At 41.4% G+C, this 24,526-nt stretch overlaps 1 long non-coding RNA gene across 1 annotated transcript in view; it reads right to left on the reverse strand.

Moving 5' to 3' along the window:
• Positions 1-24,526, reverse strand: part of LOC136839219 (uncharacterized) — a 616,302-nt gene that overhangs the window by 481,268 nt on the left and 110,508 nt on the right. The window lies entirely within an intron of this gene.

Raw genomic sequence — 24,526 nt, forward strand, 5'->3', positions numbered from 1 at the left:
CCTTCCAGCACTGTGCCTCTTCTCCTCTTTCTATCTCTCTTCTCAATCTCTCTTCTCAGAGAGAAAGAGAGAGAGGGAAGAAGCTAAGGACTGAAAGGGAGGGGTGGGACCTCCCTTCCAGCACTGTGCCTCTTCTCCTCTTTCTATCTCTCTTCTCAGAGAGAAAGAGGGAGAGGAAAGAAGCCAAGGACTGAAAGGGAGGGGTGGGACCTCCCTTCCAGCAATGTGCCTCTTCTCCTCTTTCTATCTCTCTTCTCAGAGAGAAAGAGGGAGAGGAAAGAAGCCAAGGACTGAAAGGGAGGGTGGGACCTCCTTCCAGCAATGTGCCTCTTCTCCTCTTTCTATCTCTCTCTCAGAGAGAAAGAGGAGAGGAAAGAAGCCAAGGACTGAAAGGGAGGGGTGGGACCTCCCTTCCAGCACTGTGCCTCTTCTCCTCTTTCTATCTCTCTTCTCAGAGAGAAAGAGGGAGAGGAAAGAAGCTAAGGACTGAAAGGGAGGGGTGGGACCTCCCTTCCAGCACTGTGCCTCTTTTCCTCTTTCTATCTCTCATCTCAATCTCTCTTCTCGGAGAGAAAGAGGGAGAGGAAAGAAGCTAAGGACTGAAAGGGAGAGGTGGGAACTCCCTTCCAGCACTGTGCCTCTTCTCCTCTTTCTATCTCTCTTCTCAGAGAGAAAGAGGGAGAGGAAAGAAGCTAAGGACTGAAAGGGAGGGGTGGGACCTCCCTTCCAGCACTGTGCCTCTTCTAGAGAGAGAGAGAGAGAGAGAAGAAGACTAAGGACTGAAAGGGAGGGGGGACCTCCTTCCAGCAATGTGCCTCTTCTCTCTCTTTCTCTTCTCTTTCTCAGAGAGAAAGAGGAGAGAGAAAGAGAGAAGGACTGAAAAAGGAGGGGTGGGACCTCCTTCCAGCAATGTGCCTCTTCTCCTCTTTCAATCTCTCTCTCTTCTCAGAGAGAAAGAGGGAGAGAGAAAGAAGAGAAGGACTGAAAGGGAGGTGGGACCTCCCTTCCAGCACTGTGCCTCTTCTCCTCTTTCTATCTCTCTTCACAGAGAGAGAGGGAGAGGAAAGAAGCTAAGGACTGAAAGGGAGAGGTGGGACCCTCCTTCCAGCACTGTGCCTCTCTTCCTCTTTCTATCTCTCATCTCTCTCTCTCTCTCTCTCTGGGAACTCCTTCCAGCCTGTGCCTCTTCTCTTTCTAAGAGGAGAGATAGAAAGGAGATGATACTAAGGACTGAAAGGGAGTTCCCACCCCTTCCAGCACTGTGCCTCTTCTCTCTCTCTTCTCTCTCTCTCTTCTCAGAGAGAAAGAGGAGAGAGAGAGAGAAAGGGAGAGAGAGAGCCTCTTCTCCTCTTTCTCTCTCATCTCTCTTCTCAGAGAGAAGAGGAGAGGAAAGAAGCTAAGGACTGAAAGGGAGGGTTGAACCTCCTTCCTGCTCTGTGCCTCTTCTCCTCTTCTCATCTCTCTTCTCAGAGAGAAAGAGGGAGACCTTACAAGCTAAGGACTGAAAGGGAGGGTCCCTCCTTCCAGCACTGTGCTTCTTCTCCTTCTTTCTGCTCTTCTCAGAGAGAAGAGAGGAGAGGAAAGAAGCTAGGGACTGAAAGGGAGATGAGCTGGTGGAACTCCTTCCAGCATGTGCCTAATTCTCCTCTTTCTATCTCTTTCCAGAGAGAAAGAGGAGAGGAAAGAATCTACCTCTGAAAGGAAGGGGGTTGAACCTTTCCAGCGCTGTGCTTTTCTCCTCTTTCCTTCTCTCTTTTCAGAGAGAAAGAGGAGAGGAAAGAAGCTAAGGACTGAAAAGGGTATATCCTTTAAGCGCTGTGTCTTTTCCAGTAGTTTCAATCTCTTCTTCTAGAGAGAAAGAGAGGGAGACCTTTGTAACTCTCTAAATACTGAAAGTGTGGGTACTGAATATTATATTGAACCTTTCCAGCGCTGTGACTTCTTCTCCTCTTTTTATCTCTCTTCTCAGAGAGAAAGAGGAGAGGTTTTGAAGTAAGGACTGAAAGGAATGGGTTGTGTTCAGCTCCTTCTTGTTTTGAAGTGCTTCTTCTGAAAGATTTGCCAATAGAATTGCTATTTGATCATTGAATAACATATTCCTATTCCCATCCAGCGCTGTCTTTAACTCCTTCTTGTTTGTGATTGTCTCTTCTCAGGTCCTTTATATGCATAGAGAAAGAGGGAGAGGAAACCATAGTTCATTGATTCAAATTTATCAGAGTTAAATGACCATCCTTCCATCTCTGTGCCATTTATATATTTTATTTAATCTCTCTTCTCAGAGAGAAAGAGGGAGAGAAAAGAATTTCTCTACTGAAAGGGTGTCATCTGGGAAACTCCCTTACTACTGAGTCCTCTTACTCCTCTATGTCTGCAATCATAATCAGAAACAGCAATGCAGCTAACACCGATCTGAAAGGTAGGGTGGATATTACCTCCCTTCATCCGATTTCTCATCGTTTGCAATCACTATCTGTTTTCTGAGAGAAAGAGGGAGAGATCCATCTTCCTACTTTGTGAAATGGAGGTTTTCTACCTCCTTCCAGCACTGTGCTTCTTCTCCTCTTTCTAAAGCTTTTGCAAAGTCTCAGGTAAACCAATCTGTATCTTTTCATTTATCATATTTTTAAAGGAGGACTGAGAGATGGTGGACTAACAGTTGGGTTTGTCCTACTTTCCTCTCTACTCAAACCATGAGGTCCTATATTGAACAATCTACTTTTCAGGAAATGTTTCCCTTATATTTTTTCTTACCCTTTCATATCTCTTTCTCAAGAGAGATGTCAGACTCAAGAGGCCTATAATTACTGAAAGGAGTCTTGAACCACCTTTAAAAGTAGGAGTGTAATATATGCTAATTTATGCTCATCATAAATCTTGCTGTATCTAGAGAGAGTCTTAAGGAAAGAAGCTAAGGACTGAAAGGAATGGTTGGACCTCCTTCCAATATGCACTGTACTTCATCTGGTCCTGCTGCTCTCCATTTTAATTTCATTAATAGCCTGAAATATCGGCTTCTGTAATATCTATACTGATAAGGATTCAGGGTTTTCATCCTTCCATTTCTGTATCATTATCTTCATTTTCAATTCTAGAGAGAAAGAGGAGAGGAAATATCTTTCTGAAAATATGGGTTAACCTCCCTTCAAGCACTTGTGGGCTTCTCCTCTTATTTTATTCATCTTTTTCTCAGAATAAAAAGGGAGAGGAAGTTTGACTGAAAGGGGGGTGGGACCTCCTTCTAGGTTCCATTTTCATTTTCTTTTGATTGTATAATCTTTTGTTCTGCATTTTCTATCTTACTTTTTAGTTCCATCACTTTCCATGCATTCTTTTCTTTTTGCAAGAGCTCTTTCTCACTCTCTAATTTTCTGAAACAAGAGAGGAAAAGCTCTTGGAATTCGGGAGGATGGGACCTTTTTCTTCCAGCACTATATTTTTCTCCTCTTTCTCTAATATTTTATATAATCATATCGGTATTTACCTGAGAGAAAGAGGGAGAGGAAGAAGTTTAAGGACTGAAAGGGAGGTTTACTTCAATTTATATTCCTCCCTTCCAGCACTGTATCCTTCTCCATTTTTATCTCTCATTTCAATCTTTCTTTTTCAGAGATGTTCTGGAAGGGACTGTTAGTTCTATGAAAGATTAAGGACTGAAAGGGAGGTACTATTACCTCTTTAGCACTGTGTCTCTTCATCCTCTTTCTATCTCTCATCTCAATCTCTTTCTTGTTGGTAGAGAGATTTATTTGCTGAGAGATGTTCTAAAGCATATCTAAGGACTGAAAGGGAGGGCCTCTTATCTTCCAGCACTGTGTCTCTTCTCCTCTTTCTACAACCTCAGTCTCTCAATCTCTTTCCATTCTAGAGAAAGAGGAGAGGAAAGAAGTTAAAGACTGAAAGGAGTATAGTCCAGTCCTCCTGATTTCTAGCATATTTCATCTTTTTCAATTATTATCTCAAACTCTTTTTCTGAGAGAAAGGGGAGAGAATTACAATGTTCACTAATTTTTCAGATTCAAATTCTTCCAGCACTAATGTCTTCTGTCTACTATATTTCTCTTTTTTCCTTGATTGGCATCTCTCTCATATATCGGTGGTTCTCTTTCTATTTTTCTATCTGATCTATAAGAGAAAGGGAGAGATCTGGTCATCATTACCAGTCTCTTGGGAATACCAGGAGGGATATTCAATATTTCTATTTTTTCATTTTGTGTTCTTCTTCTCTTTCTATCTTTCTTTGAGTTACTCAATCTCTCATCACTTTTCAGATCTCCATTAGAGAATATGGGTAAAGGATTTTCCCATGTCTCTTTCCTGTTCTGATATGTTGATCTTTTTCATTTCCAGAAATTCTAAGGACTGAAAAAAGGGTGGGACCTCCTTCCAGCACTGTGTCTTCTTCAGCTTTTCATATTTATTCACTAAACCTGCACTTATCTCTATCTGCACCATCCCTCTCATAGATACATTGCTTGTTCCTTGTGCTATATCTAGATGGCTCATATCGTGGTGCTGACATTTCATAATGGTTGTTGGCTTGGTTTTTGCCTTCAGCACTGTGATCTTTCCTTCTTTTCTTTATTTGTTTCATTTTTACTCTTGATTTTTTTAAAGATTTGATTTTGAAAGAAGTTTTTCATGACTGAAAGGATGCATGGGACCATTTCTTCCAGCACTGTGTCCTCTTCTCTTCTTTCTATTTCTCATCTTTTGGATGTCTCTCTTCTCAGAGATCTAGATATGCACATTTGCCAAAAGAATTGTGACATACTGAAATGTTTGTAATAACATCTTTCCTCCCTTCCAGCACTGTGTGTGTCTTTCTTTTCTTTTTTTTTTCTCAATTCTTTCTCAGAGAGAAAGAGGGAGAGGAAAAAGCTAAGGACTTTAAAGGGATTTTGATTTATCATGTCACTAATTTATTTCTTCTCCTCTTTCTATTGCCTCATCTGTAGAATCTATGAGTTTCTCTGCATCCATACTATTATCCTGTTCTTTGTTTTCATTAATCTTTTCCCTGAAAGGGAGTCTTATTTTCTCCCTTTTCTATTTTCCTCTTCTTCCTCTTTCTTCATCTCTTCATCTTCTTCATCCTCCAGAATCTGTACATTAAGTCTTGATTTAATGACCTTGTCTATCCATACTAGATATGTTGAGCAAAATATTTTTGTGTCCTTATTTCCTTTTGCTCTACTTCAGACATGAAGGGTGTGTGTCGGAGGCAAGCATAGCATTTCCTAATCAGGTTTTGTGGATTTACAATGCTATATCACACTCTACATAGTTTACATGCTTCTCATCCGTTTCTATTGCATCAATCAATATTCTTCACTAATTCCAGAGGAACTTATTTTCTTTGAAAGGAATGGTTGATTTTTGGATTTTCTTTATAAGCACTTTTGATAACTTGTCTCTTCTCCCTTCTATTATTTTCTCATATTTTCTCAATCTCTCTTCTCAGAGAGAAAGATGTCTGTGAGATTTCACATCTTTTGGTAAAGACTGAAAGGATCAGGGTAGGACCACCCTTCCAGCACTCTGTCTCTTCTCCACCTTTTGCCATCTCTCACTCTCCATGATCTCAGAATTTATTAATTCAGAAAAAGACGGTTTAGAGGAAAGAAGCTAATCACCGACTGAAAGGGACACTTTTACCTATATTTCATCCAGCACTTGTGTCTCTTCTCCTATCTTTTATCCAGACCATGAATCATCTCAATCTCTCTTCTCAGAGAGAAAGAGGGAGAGGAAAGAAGCTAAGGACTGAAAGGGAGGGGTGGGACCTCCCTTCCAGCACTGTGTCTCTTCTCCTCTTTCTATCTCTCATCTCAATCTCTCTTCTCAGAGAGAAAGAAAGAGAGAGAGAGAGAGAGAGAAGGACTGAAAGGGAGGGTGGGACCTCCTTCCAGCACTGTGACCTCTTCTCCTCTTTCTATCTCTCATCTCAATCTCTCTTCTCAGAGAGAGAAGAGAGAGAGAGAGAGAGAGAGAGGGAGAAGAAGAGAGAGAGAGAGGAAAGGAAGGGGGATGGACTGAATCTCTTCTTCTCAGAGAGCATGAAGAGGCAGTCCCACACCTAGAATATAACACAAGGGAAGGGGTGGGACCTATGATTCCAGCACTGTGTCTCTTCTCCTCTTTCTATAAATGCATTTAGTCACAAAGTGAATAAATATGAAGCTGGAAGATCAAATATAATGGAAAAGTTGGATTTTTAATGAGAGAGAATGAAAAAGAGAATATCAGAACAGAAAGAGACATGGGAAAATCCTTATTATTACCCATATTGAAATGGAGGGTGGGACCTCCCCATCCAGCACTGATGTCTCTTCTCCTTTTTTCAGTAACTCTCATCTCAATCTCTTTTCTTAGAAGACTAAGAAATGAGAAAAAGAAATACTGAATAGGGAGGGGTGGGACCTCCTTTCCAGCACTGTGTCTCTTCTCCTCTTTCTACTTATAGATCTCAATCTCTCTTCTCAGAGAGAAAGAGGGAGAGGAAAGAAATCAAGGACTGAAAGGGAGGTGGGACCTCCCTTCCAATCACAGCAATCTGTGTAAACTAATTCTCCTCTTTCTATCTCTCATCTAGTGAACAATCTATAGACTCTAATCTCAGAGAGAAAGATAATAATTGAAAAATTGGATGAAATATGTCAATCACAAGGACTGACCTCCCTACTCCTAACACTGAGACTTTAACTTTCCTTTGTCTCATGGAAAGAACGAATAGAGACTGTGGTTGTATTTATACATATAAAGAAGTGCAATAGGACTGAAAGATAAGAGGACCTCCTTCCAGCACTGTGTCTCTTCTCCTCTTTCTAACATCTCATCTCAATCTACTTTTCTCAGAGGAGAAAGAGGAGATCTAGGAAATTTGCTAAGGACTGAAAGGGGAAAGGAATAATAGTATTTCCAGCACTGTTTTGGACCTAATGTCTTTCTATCTCTCTCTCAGTCTCAATCTCTCTCAGAGAGAAAGAACAAAGAGAGGAAAGAAGCTAAAAAATGAAAGGGAGGGTGGGACCTCCTTTCCAGCACTGTGTCTCTTCTCCTCTTTTTATCTTTCATCTCAAAACTCTTTCTCAGAGATGAAAGAGGAGAGGAAAGATTATATAAAATATTAGAGGAAATAGTGGAAAAATATATACCGAAGAAAAAAGTAAACTCAGAAAGGGAGGGGTGGGACCAGAAGCACTTGTTCTTCAGAAAATTAGAAAGTGGAAAAAGCATCTCAATCTCTTTCTCAGAGAGAAAGTGGAGAACTAAAAAGAAGATAAGGAAATGAAACAAAGATTATACAATCAAAAGAAAAGCACTGTGGAACTCTTCTCCTCTTTCTATCTATCATCTCAAAATTTTTTATTCTCAGAGAGATGAATAAAATAGAGGAAATAAGCTAAGGACTGAAAGGAGGGGTGGGATTAACTGTGTCTCTTCTCCTCTTTCTACACCTAAATTGACAATGAAGATAATGATACAGAAATAAGAGATGAAAACCTACCAGATATAGATATTTCAGATTAGATATTACATCCAATATTGTCTCAGATTAATGAAATTAAAAATGGATCAGAAGAGGACCAGATGGAGTACCTGCATATTGTTAAAGAAAGTGGTTCATTCAATCAACTGAATATTATTAAGACAAAGGTAGGGACCTCCAAGATTTATGATGAGCATAAATTTCCTATTTCTACTTTCATGGTTCAAGACTTCTCAGAAGTAATTATAGGCCTGAGGAAAGAATTAAGAAGTACTGAAAGGGTAATGAAAAAATATAATGAAACATTTAACTCTTCTCCTTGTTCAATATAGGACAACATGGTTTTGTACTCAGGAAAAAGTACACAAGAGGAAAGTCCAAGGACTGAAAGGGAGGTGGGATATAAAAATATGATAAATGAAAAGATACAGATGTCATCTTTACCTAGACTTTTCAAAAGAGACAAGAGGGATCATAATATATTAGGAAAAATTAGAAAACATAACATTGTTGACAAAGTAGGAAGATGGATAAAAGAATTTTTGCAAAGAGAAAACAGATAGTGATTGAAAAACGATGAGAAATGGATGAAGGGAGGGGTGGTAATATCGGTGTACCACTGGTTTTCACTGTTAGCTGCATTGCTGTTTGTGATTATGATTGCAGACATAGAAAGTAATGTTAAGGACTCAGTAGTAAGAGAAGTTTCGGGAGATGACACAAGAATAAGTAGAGAAATTGCTTGTGATGAAGAAAGAACTCGAGGAAACCTAAACTAAATACTGAAAGGGGGGTGGGATAAATAGCACTGGTGTCTCTTCTCTGATTCTATTTCTCATCAATGAGCTATTCTCAGATAAAGAGGAGAGGAAAGAAGCATAAAGACTGAAAGGAGGGGTGAGGAATCACCTTCAAGCACTGTGTCTCTTCTCCTCTTTCTATCTTCATCTCAATCTCTCTTCTCAGAGATCAAAGAGGGATTCTATTGAAAAAATGCTAAGGACTGAAAGGGAATGTTGTTCCACCCTTCCAGCACTGTGAAAAGCTTCTCCTCTTTCTTTATCTCTCATCTCAATCTCTTCTTCTCAGAGAAAGGGAGAGGATTTACAGCTAAATTTTGAAAGGGACAAAGAAGGGGACCACCATTTATATAGCTACTGAAAAGGAGAAGAAACAATCTTTCTATTTAATTCAGCACTGTCATGAAACTCAGAGAGAAAAACATCAGAGGAAAAAATTATCAAAGACTGAAAGGGAGGTAGATATCCCTTCCAGCACTATACTCTCTAAGGAAAGCTTCAGGAGATTAAAGGACAGAATAATGAGAGGAAAGAAATGAAAGCTCATCTGAGGACATGGGGGAGGACCAGAATAAATCTCCAAGATGCATCCTGTTGGTCTCTTTCTCCTCTTTCTTAGCAATTCTCTCAGAGACTATCAAAGGTTAATAAACTGAACAGAGAAGCAAAGACGTGAAACAAAGTGTACATCCTTAGGAGTTCTCTTCTCCTCTCTCTCTCAGAAGAGAAAAAGAAAGAGAGAGGGAGGAAAGAAATTCCTTTTTAGATCTGGGCTTCTTTCTCTCCTTCCAGCACTCTGTCTCTTCTCTCTCTTCTATCTCTCATCTCACTCTTGAAAGAGAGAAAGAGAGAGAAAGAAGAAAGAGGACTGATACAAAAGGGAGGTAGTTCCCACCCTGACTTCAGCACTGTGTTCTCTCTGAGAGGGAGAGCTAAGACTGAAAGGAGGTGAGACTCCTTCCTGCACTGTGCAATGAAGGCATCTCTTTCTACCTCTCTTCTGAGAGAGAGAAAGAGAGGAGAGAGAAGAAGAGAGAGAAGGACTGAAAAAGGGGGTGGGACCTTCCTTCCAGCACTGTGTCTCTTCTCCTCTTTCTATCTCTCTCTCAGAGAGAGAGAGAGAGAGAGAGAAGAAGAGAAGGACTGAGAGAGAGAGAGAGAGAGAGAGAGAGAGAGAAAGAGAAAAGATGCTAAGGACTGAAAGGGAGGGGTGGGACCTCCTTCCAGCACTGTGTCTCTTCTCCTCTTCTCTCTCTTCTCTCTCTCTTCTCAGAGAGAAAGAGGGAGACGAAAGAAGCTAAAGACTGAAAGGGATGGATAGGACCACCCTTCCAGCACTGTCTCTTCTCCTCTTTCTATTTCTCATCTCAATCTCTCTTCTCAGAGAGAAAGAGGGAGAGGAAAGAAGCTAAGGACTGAAAGGGATGGGTAGGACCACCCTTCCAGCACTGTGTCTCTTCTCCTCTTTCTATTTCTCATCTCAATCTCTCTTCTCAGAGAGAAAGAGGAGAGAGAAAGAAGCTAAAGACTGAAAGGGATGGGTGGGACCTCCCTTCCAGCACTCTGTCTCTTTCCTCTCTTCTATCTCTCATCTCAGAGAGAGAGAGAGAGAGAGAAGAGAGGAGAGAGAGAAAGAAGCTAAGGACTGAAAGGGAGGGTGGGACCTCCATTCCAGCACTGTGTCTCTTCTCCTCTTTCTATCTCTCATCTCAAGAGAGAGAGAGAGAGAGAGAGAAGAGAGAGAGAAGAAGCTAAGGACTGAAAGGGAGGGGTTTTGACCTCCATTCCAGCACTGTGTCTCTTCTCCTCTTTCTGTCTCTCATCTCAATCTCTCTTCTCAGAGAGAAAGAAGGAGAGAAAGAAGCTAAGGACTGAAAGGAGGGTAGGACCTCCTTCCAGCACTTATGTCTCTTCTCCTCTTCTATCTCTTCTCAATCTTCTTCAGAGAGAAAGAGGGAGAGAAAGAAGCTAAGGACTGAAAGGGAGGGTGGGACCTCCCTTCCAGGACTGTGCATTCTTCTTTTTCCTGGTATCCTCTCTACCTCTTCTCAATCTTTTCTCAGAGATAAGAGGGAGAGGAAAGAAGCTTTCTGAAAGGGAGGGTGGGACCTCCTTCCAGCACTGTGTCTCTTCTCCTCTTTCTATCTCTCATCTCAATCTCTCTTCTCAGAGAGAAAGAGGGAGAGGAAAGAAGCTAAGGACTGAAAGGGAGGGGTGGGACCTCCCTTCCAGCACTGTGTCTCTTCTCCTCTTTCTATCTCTCATCTCCATCTCTCTTCTCAGAGAGAAAGAGGGAGAGGAAAGAAGCTAAAGACTGAAAGGGAGGGGTAGGACCTCCATTCCAGCACTGTGCTCTTCTCCTCTTTCTATCTCTCTTCTCAGAGAGAAAGAGGGAGAGGAAAGAACTCAGGACTGAAAGGGAGGGTGCGACCTTTTCATTCCAGCACTGTGTCACTTCTCCTCTCTATCTCTCATCTCCAGAGAGAAAGAGAGAAAGAGGGAGAGGAAAGAAGCTAAAGACTGAAAGGGAGGGGTAGGACCTCCATTCCAGCACTGTGTCTCTTCTCCTCTTTCTATCTCTCTTCTCAGAGAGAAAGAGGGAGAGGAAAGAACCTAAGGACTGAAAGGGAGGGGTAGGACCTCCATTCCAGCACTGTGTCTCTTCTACTTTTTCTTTCTTCTTTCTCTCTCTTCTCAGAGAAAAGAGGAGAGAGGAAAGAAGCTAAGGACTGAAAAAGGGAGGGTATAGGACCTCCTTTTCCAGCACTGTGTCTTCTCCTTTTCTCCCTTCCAGCACTTGTCTCTTCTCCTCTCTATCTCTTTCTCAGAGAGAGAAAGAGGGAACCTAAGGACTGAAAGGGAAAGACCTCCATTCCAGCACTGTGTTTTCTTTAATTCTTTTTCCTCATCTATCTTTTCAAAGAGAAAGGAGAGGAAGAACCTAAGGACTGAAAGGGAGGGGTAGGACCTCCATTCCAGCACTGTGTCTCTTCTCCTCTTTCTATTTCTCATCTCAATCTCTCTTCTCAGAGAGAAAGAGGGAGGGGAAAGAAGCTAAAGACTGAAAGGGATGGGTAGGACCTCCCTTCCAGCACTCTGTCTCTTCTCCTCTTTTCTAGATCTCTTTCTCAGAGAAAAGAGGAGAGGAAAGAAATTTAAGGACTGAAAGGGAGGGGTATTTCCATTCCAGCACTGTGTCTCTTCTCCTCTTTCTATCTCTCTTCTCAGAGAGAGAAAGAGAGAGAGGAAGAGAGCTAAGGACTGAAAGGGAGGGGTAGGACCTCACTTCCACCACTGTGTCTCTTCTCCTCTTTCTGTCTCTCGTCTCAATCTCTCTTCTCAGAGAGAAAGAGGGAGAGAAAAAGAAGCTAAGAACTGAATTTTCGGTGGGACCTCCTTCCAGCACTGTGTCTCTTCTCCTTTCTATCTCTCTTCTCAATCTCTTTTCTGAGAGAAAGAGGAGAGGAAAGAAGCTAAGGACTGAAAGGAGAGGGTGGGACCTTTTCCAGGACTGTGTTTCTCTTTCTCCTCTTTCTACCTTCTTTCTCAATCTCTCTTCTGAGAGAAAAATTTTTCCAGGAAAGAAGCTAAGGATTTGAAAGGGAGGAGGGACCTCCTTCCAGCACTGTGTTTCTTCTCCTTTTTTATCTCTCATCTCAATCTCTTTTTATTCTCAGAGAGAAAGTAGGAAAGAAGCCCTCAAAGACTGAAAGGAGTTTTGTCTGGGACCTCCTTCCAGCACTGTGTTCTTCTCCTCTTTCTATACTCTTCATTCCATCTCTTATCTCAGAGAGAAAGAGGAGAGGAATAACTAAAGACTGAAAGGTATAATTCACCTCCATTCCAGCATACTGTGTTAAAATTTTATCCTTTCTATCTTCTCAATCTTTTAGATGAGAGGGGAGCAGAACTAAGGACTGAAAGGGAGGGTGCGACCTCCTTCCAGCACTGTGTCTTTTTTTTTTCTGTATCTCATCTCAATCTCTCTTCTTTCAGAGTGAAAAAGGAGAGAAAAAGCTAAGACTGAAAGGGAGGGTAGGACCTCCATTTTCAGCACTGTGTCTCTTCTCCTTTTTCTATCTCACTCTTTCTCAGATAAAGAGTTTAAAAAATTATCCTTTCTGGACTGAAAGGAGGGGTGGACCTCCAATTCCAGCACTGTGTCTTTCTCACAGAATTCTACTTTTCTACCTCTCTTCTATCAGAGAGAAAGAGGAGAGAAAGAAACTAAGGACTGAAAGGGAGGTACCACCTCCTTCCAGCACTGGTTTCTCCTCTTTCTTATTCTAGCAGTTGTGACTTCTCCTCTTTTCTATCTCTTCTCTGAGAGAGAAAGAGGAGAGAGGAAGAACCTAAGGACTGAAAGGGAGGTGTTACCCCATTCCTAGCACTGTAATCTAAGGACTTCTCCTCTTTCTCTTCTGATCTCTTTTCAAGATTTCAGAAAGAGGGTAAAAGAACCTAAGGACTGATAGGAGATCTTCACCTCCATTTTAGCACTTTGTGTTTTCTCCTCTTTCTCATATCATCTCAGTCTCTCAGCATCGTAGAGGAGAGGAAAAGAAGCTTTCACTGAAAGGGAGGTGCTGACCTCCCATTCCAATGTCTGTTTTGCTTTTTCATTCCTCATGTTCTTTGTTCCTTTCTTTATTTGTTTCATTTTTACTTTGATTTTTAATATGTATTTGAGGGCGATAGAGAGAAGAGAAAAGAATCATCCCTGTGGTGGGACCTCCTTCCTGCTCTGTGCCTTCTTCTCCTCTTTTCTATCTCTCTTCTCAGAGAGAAAGAGAGAGAGGAAAGAAGCTAAGGACTGAAAGGGAGGGGTGGGACCTCCCTTCCAGCACTGTGTCTCTTCTCCTCTTTCTATCTCTCATCTCAATCTCTCTTCTCAGAGAGAAAGAGGGAGAGGAAAGAAGCTAAGGACTGAAAGGAAGGGGTGGGACCTCCCTTCCAGCACTGTGTCTCTTCTCCTCTTTCTACCTCTCTTCTCAGAGAGAAAGAAGGAGAGAAAAGAAGCTAAGGACTGAAAGGGAGGGGTGGGACCTCCCTTCCAGCACTGTGTCTCTTCTCCTCTTTCTACCTCTTTCTCAATCTCTCTTTTCTGAGAGAAAGAGGGAGAGGAAAGAAGCTAAGGACTGAAAGGGAGGGGTGGGACCTCCCTTCCAGCACTGTGTCTCTTCTCCTCTTTCTATCTCTCTTCTCAATCTCTCTTCTCAGAGAGAAAGAGGGAGAGGAAAGAAGCTAAGGACTGAAAGGGAGGTGGGACCTCCCTTCCAGCACTGTGTCTCTTCTCCTCTTTCTATCTTCATCTCATCTTTCTTCTCAGAGAGACCTTACCTTAGGAGACAGACCTTACAGTTCTTCAAGGTTGCTCAGGTGTGAGGCACCTCTTCCATGTCTACCAGAGAATTTCTGCATCTTCCAGGTTTATTTTACATCTTCCAATCTTGGATGATCTGGGATAAAGCTAAGACAAATGGAGGGTGGACTTTTTCCTGCACTCTACGCTCATCTTCTCATGTTCTCTCAGAACAGCTGAAAGTAGGAGAGGAATAGACGCTTTCATTATCGACTGAAAGGTGAGTGGTGGATTAATGTCCAGCACTTTCCTCTTTTCCTCATCCATTTAGACTCTTCTCTAATCTGAAAGAGGAGAGGAATTTTAGCTCCAAGATGTTTTCATGACCTCCTTCCATCTGTTTCTCTGCCTGGATTTCATGTAGCATTCTCTTCTCCTTTCAAGAATATATAAGTTTAAGAACTGTAGTCTTTCCCAGGGAGTCAAGGACCTTAACTTCTTTCTATTCTCTTGCTGTAAATGACCTTTTGGTAGTGTGTAAACCACATTATATTGCAATATTCAAGGGACTATGAATCATTCCTTTAAGCATAATCTTGTTCATCTTTCATCTCTTGTCTAACAGTTTTGAAGTGCTTTTGTTTCCATTTTTGCTTTGCATTTTGCCAGTACAAATTTGATCATTGCATAACATATTCCTATTCAACATCACAAAGGTCTTTAAATTTCCTTATTTGTGATTGTCTTAGTTATTATATGTCCTTTATAACACATATAGCATTCCTTCTTTATCTGTTAATTTGTTGATTCAAATTTAGCAGAGCAATCCATCCTATTTATCTCTGCCCATTTATTATTTTGTTTAGGTCACTTTGTACTTTTCCTGGTCTTCATTTTGGGCACAATTTTCTCTACTTCTTGTGTCATCTGATATTTAACATTACTGTCTATGTCTGGAATCATAATCACAAACAGCAATTAAGAATAACACTTTAAGAACTTATAGCACACCAGATATTGATGGACCTAGCTTCATCCGATTTCTCATGACCTTTTTAATCACTGTCTGTTTTCTGTTTTGCAATAAAACTTTTTATCCATTTTCCTACTTTGTCCACAATGTTATGTTTTTCTAATTTTTTTTTTTATATTATGGTCTACCTAACAAAAGCTTTTTGCAAAGTTTAAGTAAACCACATCTATTTTTTCATTTATCATAACATATTATATGCTTTCAACATCACCACGGACTAACAGTTGGGTTTGTGAACTTTTTTGTCCTCCGGTACAAAATTGTTGTCCTATATTTAACAATCTATTTTTGATTAAATGTCAAATAAATGTCATCCTATTATTCTGCAATTATTTTGTTTAGGTCTTTTTGGAAGAGTTCTGTCTTCTCTTACAATTTCTCTCTTACTAAAACCCTCAGATTCAATTTCATATGTCACTATTAATTAACACTAATTCTGTTACTATAATATTTCTCATCGATTTTTCCTTGATTGGCGTCACCCATATATCTTTCCCCTTTTCATTTTTCTATCTGACCTTCTGGAAACCCTTTTTCATCATTACTAGTCTCTTGTTCTGAAGGTTTCACTTGTATTCATTATTTTTTTTTCATTTTATGGAGTTTTTCTAAGAACTCTTCTTTCTTTTTCTAGTTAAAAAAATCTGTAACTTTTCACTATGATGGTTTTTGATCTTCCATTATCTAATATTGGGTAATAATTTATTTTCCCATGTACAAAACCATGTTCTGATATGTTGTTCTTTTTTCATTTATCTCACATTAAAAATCCAACTTTTAGGGTCCATTATTTTTGATCTTCCATCTTCATGTTTATTCATTTTGTTATATATTTCTGCATTTATCTCCTTAACTGCACTTCATAGATTTCATTTTTTTGTTCCTTGCACTATATCTAGGTGCTGATGCTCTTGGGAATATCATGGTGCTGACATTTCGTTCAATGTGTTGTTGGCTTGGTTTTTGCCTTCATCACATGATCTTTGTTTCTTTCCTTATTTGCTCCATTTTTACCTTGATTTTTTATATGTATTTGATTTTGATTTTTATTCTTCATGGCTACAGGATGCATGTACCTTCCATTTTTATTATTAAACCTACATCCATTTCCTTCTCTCCAGTTTTTACATATTTTGGATGTAGATCATGCATTCCTCCTCATAGCCATCTAGATATGCACATTTGCCATAGATCTCGTAATTGTGGCATATCTTGGGATGCTTGTAATAACATCTTTCACCAAACCTGCAATTCCCTCTTTTCAGTATGAAGATATTGGTACAACCTCTTTGGGATTTTATTTTGATTTATCATGTCATAATATATTTCTTCATATGTATGTTGCTGTATTGCCTCATATGTAGAATCTATGAGTTTCTCTGCATCCATACTCTTCTCCTCTTTCTATCTCTCATCTCAATCTCTCTTCTCGGAGAGAAAGAGGGAGAGGAAAGAAGCTAAGGACTGAAAGGGAGAGGTGGGAACTCCCTTCAGCACTGTGCCTCTTCTCCTCTTTCTATCTCTCTTCTCAGAGAGAAAGAGGGAGAGGAAAGAAGCTAAGGACTGAAAGGAAGGGGTTGGACCTCCTTCCAGCACTGTGCTTCTTCTCCTCTTTCTCTCTCTCAGAGAGAAAAGAGGAGAGGAAAGAAGCTAAGGACTGAAAGGGAGGGTTGGACCTCCTTCCAGCACTGTGCCTCTTCTCCTCTTTCTATCTCTCTTCTCAGAGAGAAAGAGGGAGAGGAAAGAAGCTAAGGACTGAAAGGAAGGGGTTGAACCTCCCTTCCAGCGCTGTGCTTCTTCTCCTCTTTCTATCTCTCTTCTCAGAGAGAAAGAGGGAGAGGAAAGAAGCTAAGGACTGAAAGGGAGGGGTGGGACCTCCCTTCCAGCACTGTGCTTCTTCTCCTCTTTCTATCTCTCTTCTCAGAGAGAAAGAGGGAGAGGAAAGAAGCTAAGGACTGAAAGGGAGGGGTGGGACCTCCCTTCCAGCACTGTGCTTCTTCTCCTCTTTCTATCTCTCTTCTCAGAGAGAAAGAGGGAGAGGAAAGAAGCTAAGGACTGAAAGGGAGGGTGGGACCCCCTCCAGCACTGTGCTTCTTCTCCTCTTTCTATCTCTCTTCTCAGAGAGAAAGAGGGAGGGGAAAGAAGCTAAGGACTGAAAGGGAGGGTGGGACCTCCCTTCCAGCACTGTGCTTCTTCTCCTCTTTCTATCTCTCTTCTCAGAGAGAAAGAGGGAGAGGAAAGAAGCTAAGGACTGAAAGGGAGGGGTGGGAACTCCCTTCCAGCACTGTGCCTCTTCTCCTCTTTCTATCTCTCTTCTCAGAGAGAAAGAGGGAGAGGAAAGAAGCTAAGGACTGAAAGGGAGAGGTGGGAACTCCCTTCCAGCACTGTGCCTCTTCTCCTATTTCTATCTCTCTTCTCAGAGAGAAAGAAGGAGAGAAAAGAAGCTAAGGACTGAAAGGGAGAGGTGGGAACTCCCTTCCAGCACTGTGCCTCTTCTCCTATTTCTATCTCTCTTCTCAGAGAGAAAGAGGGAGAGGAAAGAAGCTAAGGACTGAAAGGGAGAGGTGGGAACTCCCTTCCAGCACTGTGCCTCTTCTCCTATTTCAATCTATCTTCTCAAAGAGAAAGAGGGAGAGGAAAGAAGCTAAGGACTGAAAGGGAGAGGTGGGAACTCCCTTCCAGCACTGTGCCTCTTCTCCAATTTCTATCTCTCTTCTCAGAGAGAAAGAGGGAGAGGAAAGAAGCTAGGGACTGAAAGGGAGAGGTGGGAACTCAATTCCAGCATTGTGCCTCTTCTCCTCTTTCTATCTCTCTTCTCAATCTCACTTATCAGAGAGAAAGAGGGAGAGGAAAGAAACTAAGGACTGAAAGAGAGAGGTGGGAACTCCCTTCCAGCACTGTGCCTCTTCTCCTATTTCTACCTTTCTTCTCAGAGAGAAAGAGGGAGAGGAAAGAAGCTAAGGACTGAAAGGGAGAGGTGGGAACTCAATTCCAGCATTGTGCCTCTTCTCCTCTTTCTATCTCTCTTCTCAATCTCACTTATCAGAGAGAAAGGGGAGAAAGAAACTAAGGACTGAAAGGGAGAGGTGGGAACTCCTTCCAGCACTGTGCCTCTTCTCCACTTTCTATCTCTCTTCTCAGAGAGAAAGATGGAGAGGAAAGAAGCTAGGGGACTGAAAGGGAGAGGTGGGAACTCAATTCCAGCATTGTGCCTCTTCTCCTCTTTCTATCTCTCTTCTCAATCTCACTTATCAGAGAGAAAGAGGGAGAGGAAAGAAACTAAGGACTGAAAGGGAGAGGTGGGAACTCCCTTCCAGCACTGTGCCTCTTCTCCAATTTCTATCTCTCTTCTCAGAGAGAAAGAGGGAGAGGAAAGAAGCTAGGGACTGAAAGGGAGAGGTGGGAACTCAATTCCAGCATTGTGCCTCTTCTCCTCTTTCTATCTCTCTTCTCAATCTCACTTATCAGAGAGAAAGAGGGAGAGGAAAGAAGCTAGGGACTGAAAGGGAGAGGTGGGAACTCAATTCCAGCACTGTGCCTCTTCTCTTCCTCCTATCTCTCTTTTCAGAGAGAGAGAGAGAGAGAGAGAGAGAGAGAGAGAGAGAGAGAGAGAGAGAGAGAGAGAGAGATTGAAAAGGAGGGATGGGACCTACCTCCCGGCCCTATGACGCTTCTCTTCTTTCTATCTCTCTTGAAGAGAGAGAGAGAGAGAGAGAGAGAGAGAGAGAGAGAGAGAGAGAGAGAGAGAGAGAGAGAGAGAGAGAGAGAGAGGAAAAGCTAAGGACTGAAAGGAAAGAGTGGGACCTCCCTTCCTGCCCTGTTGCCCTGTGCCTGTTTTCCTCTTTCCATCTCTCTCCTTAGAGAGAGAGAGAGAGAGAGAGAGAGAGAGAGAGAGAGAGAGAGAGAGAGAGAGAGAGAGAAAGCTCAGGACTGAAAGGGAATGGTGGAACCTCCCTTCCTGCCCCGTGCCTCTTTTCCTCTTTCTATCTCTCTTCTCAGAGAGAGAGAGAGAGAGAGAGAGAGAGAGAGAGAGAGAGAGAGAGAGAGAGAGAGAGAGAGAGAGCTCAGGACTGAAAGGGAATGGAGGAACCTCCCTTCCTACCACGTGCCTCTTTTCCTCTTTCTATCTCTCTTCTCAGAAAGAGAGAGAGAGAGAGGGTAAAATAAAGTTGCGAAGGTCTGAAAGCGAGGGGTGGGCCCTCCCTTCCTGCCCTTCACCTCTTCTTCTCTTTCTATCTCTTTTCTCAGAGAGAGAGAGAGAGAGAGAGAGAGAGAGAGAGAGAGAGAGAGAGAGAGAGAGGGGGAAGGAAGCTAAAGACTGAAAGGGAGGGGTGGGACATTAACTAGCCCTGGAATGGAGGACACAGACCTTAAGAGCAGAACAGCGCCTGGAACTGTGCCCGCCCGAGGCTGGCGAATAGGCAGCGGTTGTTGAACTGCTGGACATTAATTTATCCTAGAATGGACGACCCAGATCTGAACAGCTAGACATTCATTGGTTCTGGAATGGAGGACCCACACCTGAAGAGCAGAACAGCGCCTGAAACTGTGCACTAGGCTGGCGAATGGACAGCAGTTGGAGAGTCACTGGACATTCACTGACCTGGTATGGAGAACCCAGACCTGAAGAGCGGGACAGTGCCTGAAACTGTGCCTGAGGCTGGCGAATGGACAGCCAATGGACAGTAGTTGGGGGCCGCTGGACGTTTACTGGCCCTAGAATGGAAGAGCTGCACATGAAAAGCTCTTGCATAAATAAATAAATTAATAAAAAACTAAATTTTACTTTTATGTTTAATTTAATAAAATAAATAAATACACAGAAAAAAATAATAATAAATACAAAAAATTTTACTTCTTGTAATTTGATCTTAATATAATAAATAATACAAATAAAGTCTCTTACATAAATGAATAAAAAAGCAAATAAAAAACTAATTAACAAAAAAATAAAAAGTCTCTTACATGAAGAATATACTGAATTCTTGATTGTTTCAAAGAAAGCGAGGTTTTTTGTGTAGGGACGTGCTTGCACACTGAATGCTGAACGCACAATTTTTTTTTTATCTGGGACTGAATACAAGAGCGAGAAAAATATTATTGATAAAAACGCATATGCAAAATCACAGCCTTAATGCAAAAATCTTATGGCTATAGCAAGTAAGAAAAACTGTTTTGAAACTATTCAGTTATTAAAACTAATCAAGTGTGCACATTATTACAGATATCACTCACTCCCTCTCTCGCTTTCTCTCTCTCTCTCTCCCTCAAACACACACGCACATACAAACACACACACAAACGCGTTGATTTCCCTCATAGGGGCTAGTGCCAGCGGTGCACCTCACTGGGTGCACTGTAGGCATTACTGAAGGCTCTTTGCAGCTCCTATAGACAGTCATTTTTTTCCAAACGGACAAGCCACCCGCCTCCCCCACCCCCATCAGTGCCACACCAAGCCCGCCCCTCACAACCCCATTCCAGCTTCGTATTCTGGTATCCTACCGGTTTGTTCCCTTAGATGTTGTTCGCGTCCTTCCGCCTTCTCTCCTCTATCAAGGATTGTGCTTAAGCCTACTAAAGGAGGCTTCAATCGAGTGGGACCGACGGTTCGCCGTCTATTGCGCCCCGCCCCATTTGTACCTGTTCGATACGGGTATTGGCACATCGCTCTCAGTGCTGCTGCCAGGCTGCCGCTATTCGTGACATTCCCGTTTCTCCCAGTGGGAATTCACTATCAAAAGGTTATCGTGATATTCCCGTTTCTTCTCACAGGATTCAGGCCAAAGGCCAAGCGCTGGGATCTGTGAGGTCATTCAGCGCTGAAAGGGAAATTAAGAGTAGAAAGGTTTGAAATGTGTAACAGGAGGAAACCTCGCAGTTGCACTAAGAAACAATTGCTAGGAGAGGGTGGAAAGTAAGACGGAAGAAAGATAATATGAACGGGGGCGCAGTAAAAGGAATGAAAGGGGTTACTGCTAGGGGCCGAGGGAACACTGCAAACAACCTGAAGCAATGCCTACAGCGCACCGTGTGAGGTGCACTGGCGGCACTACCCCCTACGGGTCGTGGGAGTTCTCTATCTAAAGGACATCTCAGAAGCAACTATATCTCTCTTGCATATTCTGTCTTATACATTCATGTTTATGAAATATTATGTAAATAATATTACTGCGAATTAAATTAAATCAGTGGAGATTAAAAAAAATAATAATGAAATGAACTGAAGAGGAACATATTAATGTGATATTTAGGAAGTACAACCCAGCAGGTGACATCTAGGATGAATAAATGATTAACAAGGGCAACCATCAAAATACAAACTCATCGTCTGTTTTTTCCTTTTTCCTTGACACACTGGCCACGTGTCATGGGCATTGGGACCTGTCCCCCACTGGCTGTCGGCCTAAGAAACAGAAGATCAGCGCCTGCCCTATGAGCCGACGGAGGCCTAGGAGGACTTTAACTTTAACTTTGTCTATCTTCATAGATTTAGATTTTAGGAGGAATGTTTACTACATCGTTTCATCAGCTTTTATAAACTTACTATTTAGCTCATTCTACGTGAACTTCTGACACATATTTCTGCTTTCTGCTTTAGCTGGTCAGCTGGTATGGTGGTTAGTGTCGTGACGCGCCGCTCAGATGTCGCAGGTTCACGCCTCCCCCAGGGCGATGAAAAATCACTGGCTCTGTACCATGATCAGTTACTGCTGCATTGTGGGGTCTGCGGTGGGAGGCTGAGACCAACATTCTTTGGAGGCTTGAATTTCAACTCAATGGCCCCTTTGGTGCGCTTGTTCCATGCGAATAGGTTTCATCTACTGAAATAATAATAATAATAAATTCTCGTTTCAAAGAATTCTAACTGACTGAAGCTACTAGCATCTGAATCTGCTGAACCTAGGAAGGAAATTTCTTAGTGGACACAATTTTATGCTTCTGAAAGCAGCCACTGCATCCAATGGAGTGTTATGGAATATAGGATTTTGGCCAGAGGCCAAGCGCTGGGACCTATGAGGTCATTCAGCGCTGGAAGGGAGAGTAGAAAGGTTTGAAAGGTGTAACAGGAGGAAAACCTCGCAGTTGCACTATGAAACAACTGTTAGGAGAGGGTGGAAAGTAAGATGGAAGAAAGAGAATATGAACGGAGGTTCAGGAAAAGGGTCTAATGAAATCCTCGTTTCATCTTGGCAAAACTTGGAAAACTGAGACGTTCCTCCTTCACTGATTTCAAACGTTCAACGTCCTGTGGATCAAATTAATCAACTTCATGACAAACGAAGGAAAGATCCCAGTCCAACATAGCATAACCTACGGTTTTCTGAAACGGGAGAAAGATGCCTACAAATAAATTCATTTCCTCTTATGAAACCCTTGTGTTTCACTGTTTGCAAACACCGAGCTTCCTGTAGATCAAACTAATCAACTGAAATAAGCTCAAACTCCAATATAATACGTACTACGGTTTCCTGATAAAAGGGGAAGATGCCTATGCAATTCTTTGTCATCTTCAGAAATCCTTGGGTTTCACTATTTTCAAACACCAAGCGTCCCGTAGATCAAACTAATTAACTTTAAAACAATAAGCTTAAACTCCAACATAACAGAAAGATGCATAAAAATTAATTCTTTTCATCTCCAGAAATCCTTGGGTTTCACTACTTTCAAACTTCAAACGTCCCGTAGATCAAATTCATTAACTTTAAGACAAACCCCAACATAATACGAACTACGGTCTTCTGAAACACGAGAAAGACGCACATGAATAAATTCATTTCTCCAAAATGAGGGAGAGAAGGAAAAACACGACCACCCATTGAAGTCTATTCGACGCATTTCCTTTCTGAATTCGTCAAGGAGACTCGAGTGTGAAATCCCAAAATCCTGGGATAATCTGAGCACTTCCTTCGTCGTCGGGGTCACCAGAGCACTGATTTCGTATTTCTGAATGACTCAGAGGCCCCGGGGGGAAATATTTGGGCATTCCCCAACACCCCCTGAAGAGGCGGACAGCTTCAAAACACCTTTGGTGAATGCAAGACTGGATTTGGGGATTTCAGACAGAAGTTTATGAAGATATATTGAGATGGAAATCGAGAAAAATTCGTTTGAAAATTCTTTGTTTTTTTTTTAAACCGTATGAATTGGAATTGGAACAGGAATATAAAATTAGGCCAAAGACTAACCGCTGGGACTTACGAGTCATTCAACGCTGCAAAATAATGTTGAAACAAGTGTTAGGAGAGGGTGGAAAGTAAATTGGAGTGAAGAGAACATGAACGGAGGTACAGTAAAAGGAATAAAAAAGGCTGCAGCTAGGGGCAGAAGGCACGCTGCAAAGAACCTTAAACAATGTCTATAGTGCACCACCTGAGGTGCATTGGCAGCACTCTACCACCCTACAAGATTTAAACCCTCTATAAAAAGACAGATCCAAACATTTAAATCGTCACATATTCCGACAGCCACGCCTTCGTCAACGAGACGGAACTGACAGATATTAGACGGAATCTAAAGACAACCCCCTCCCCCTCTCCCTCTCTCTCTCTCTCTCTCTCTCTCTCTCTCTCTCTCACACACACAAATGAAAAAAGCAAAAAAATCTTTTTCATTCGCACTGGAAGCGAATGTCGGATCAAAGCCGGTGGTTGAAAACTGACAGGTTAACTGTTAAAGAGAGAAAGCTAAAAGCAACGGAAAGGGGTAATGAAGTTAGCGCATGAGACAGAGTGTCTGTCTGTCTGTCTGTGCGTGCTGGAACATTTTCACATATCAAAAGATTAGACGGCCAGAAAGTCCATTTAGGAGACGGTAATTAGATTCAGACCTTGCTATTGGAGGTGTGTAATGTACTGTACATTCATTTAGCAAAATAAATGTCTCTCTCTCTCTCTCTCTCTCTCTCTCTCTCTCTCTCTCTCTCTCTCTCTCACACACACACACACACACACACACACACACACACACACACACACACACACATATATATATATATATATATATATATATATATATAGATAGATAGATAGATAGATAGATAGATAGATAGATAGATAGATAGATAGATAGATAGATAGATAGATAGATAAATATATATATATATATATATATATATATATATATATATATATATATACATATTAAATAAATAAATAAATATATATATATATATAAAATCATCAATGAAGGCAGAGGACACACAGATATACAAGCTGACTTTATTCCAACGTTTCGTAATTATCGGATTAATTACATCATCAGGGCTGTTAAAATATGAAAATAAAATTCTTTGTAAAATCATAAAAGCTAAAAATAAAAATAAAAGTTATTCATACAAAATTTTCACAAATGTACACAAACGTTAAAATTAGAGAACAAAAGTTTAAAAATCATTACGTTAAAATGAAGGTAACAGAGTATACAGTAAACTAAAAATTGAAAACCATCTGTGAAAGGGGTTACAGAACAAAAGATTAAGGACCGACCTAGAGGAGTGACAGCTTTAAACTAAACATAAACATAAATAGAAAGAACACAAGTCAGGATAAATATAGAGGAGAGGAGGACGTGTGAGTGTTTAACGACGGAACAAGTTGTTTGATGAAAAGTGATTCCAGGATAACAAGGTCTTGAGGATTGGTGGTATGGCTAAAATGTGGAAGTCTTTATTATCAATGTGTGTTTTACAAATTTTTGAGTGATTTCTGATGTTGGAATGTATATATGAGTGTGTGTATAAATGTATCTGTTTATAAACAAATGTAAGTAACGTATCTTAGTGCTTTCCAGTTATCGACCTTGTGAGTTCTCTAAGTAGACACCTTATTAACGTCATTTTTGATCAATATAAAACCAAGTTTCATAATACATCCTGAGAACAGAACAAAAATGGACAA

This window comes from Macrobrachium rosenbergii, chromosome 6 (genome assembly GCF_040412425.1).
Source record: "Macrobrachium rosenbergii isolate ZJJX-2024 chromosome 6, ASM4041242v1, whole genome shotgun sequence".
NCBI lineage: Eukaryota > Metazoa > Arthropoda > Malacostraca > Decapoda > Palaemonidae > Macrobrachium > Macrobrachium rosenbergii.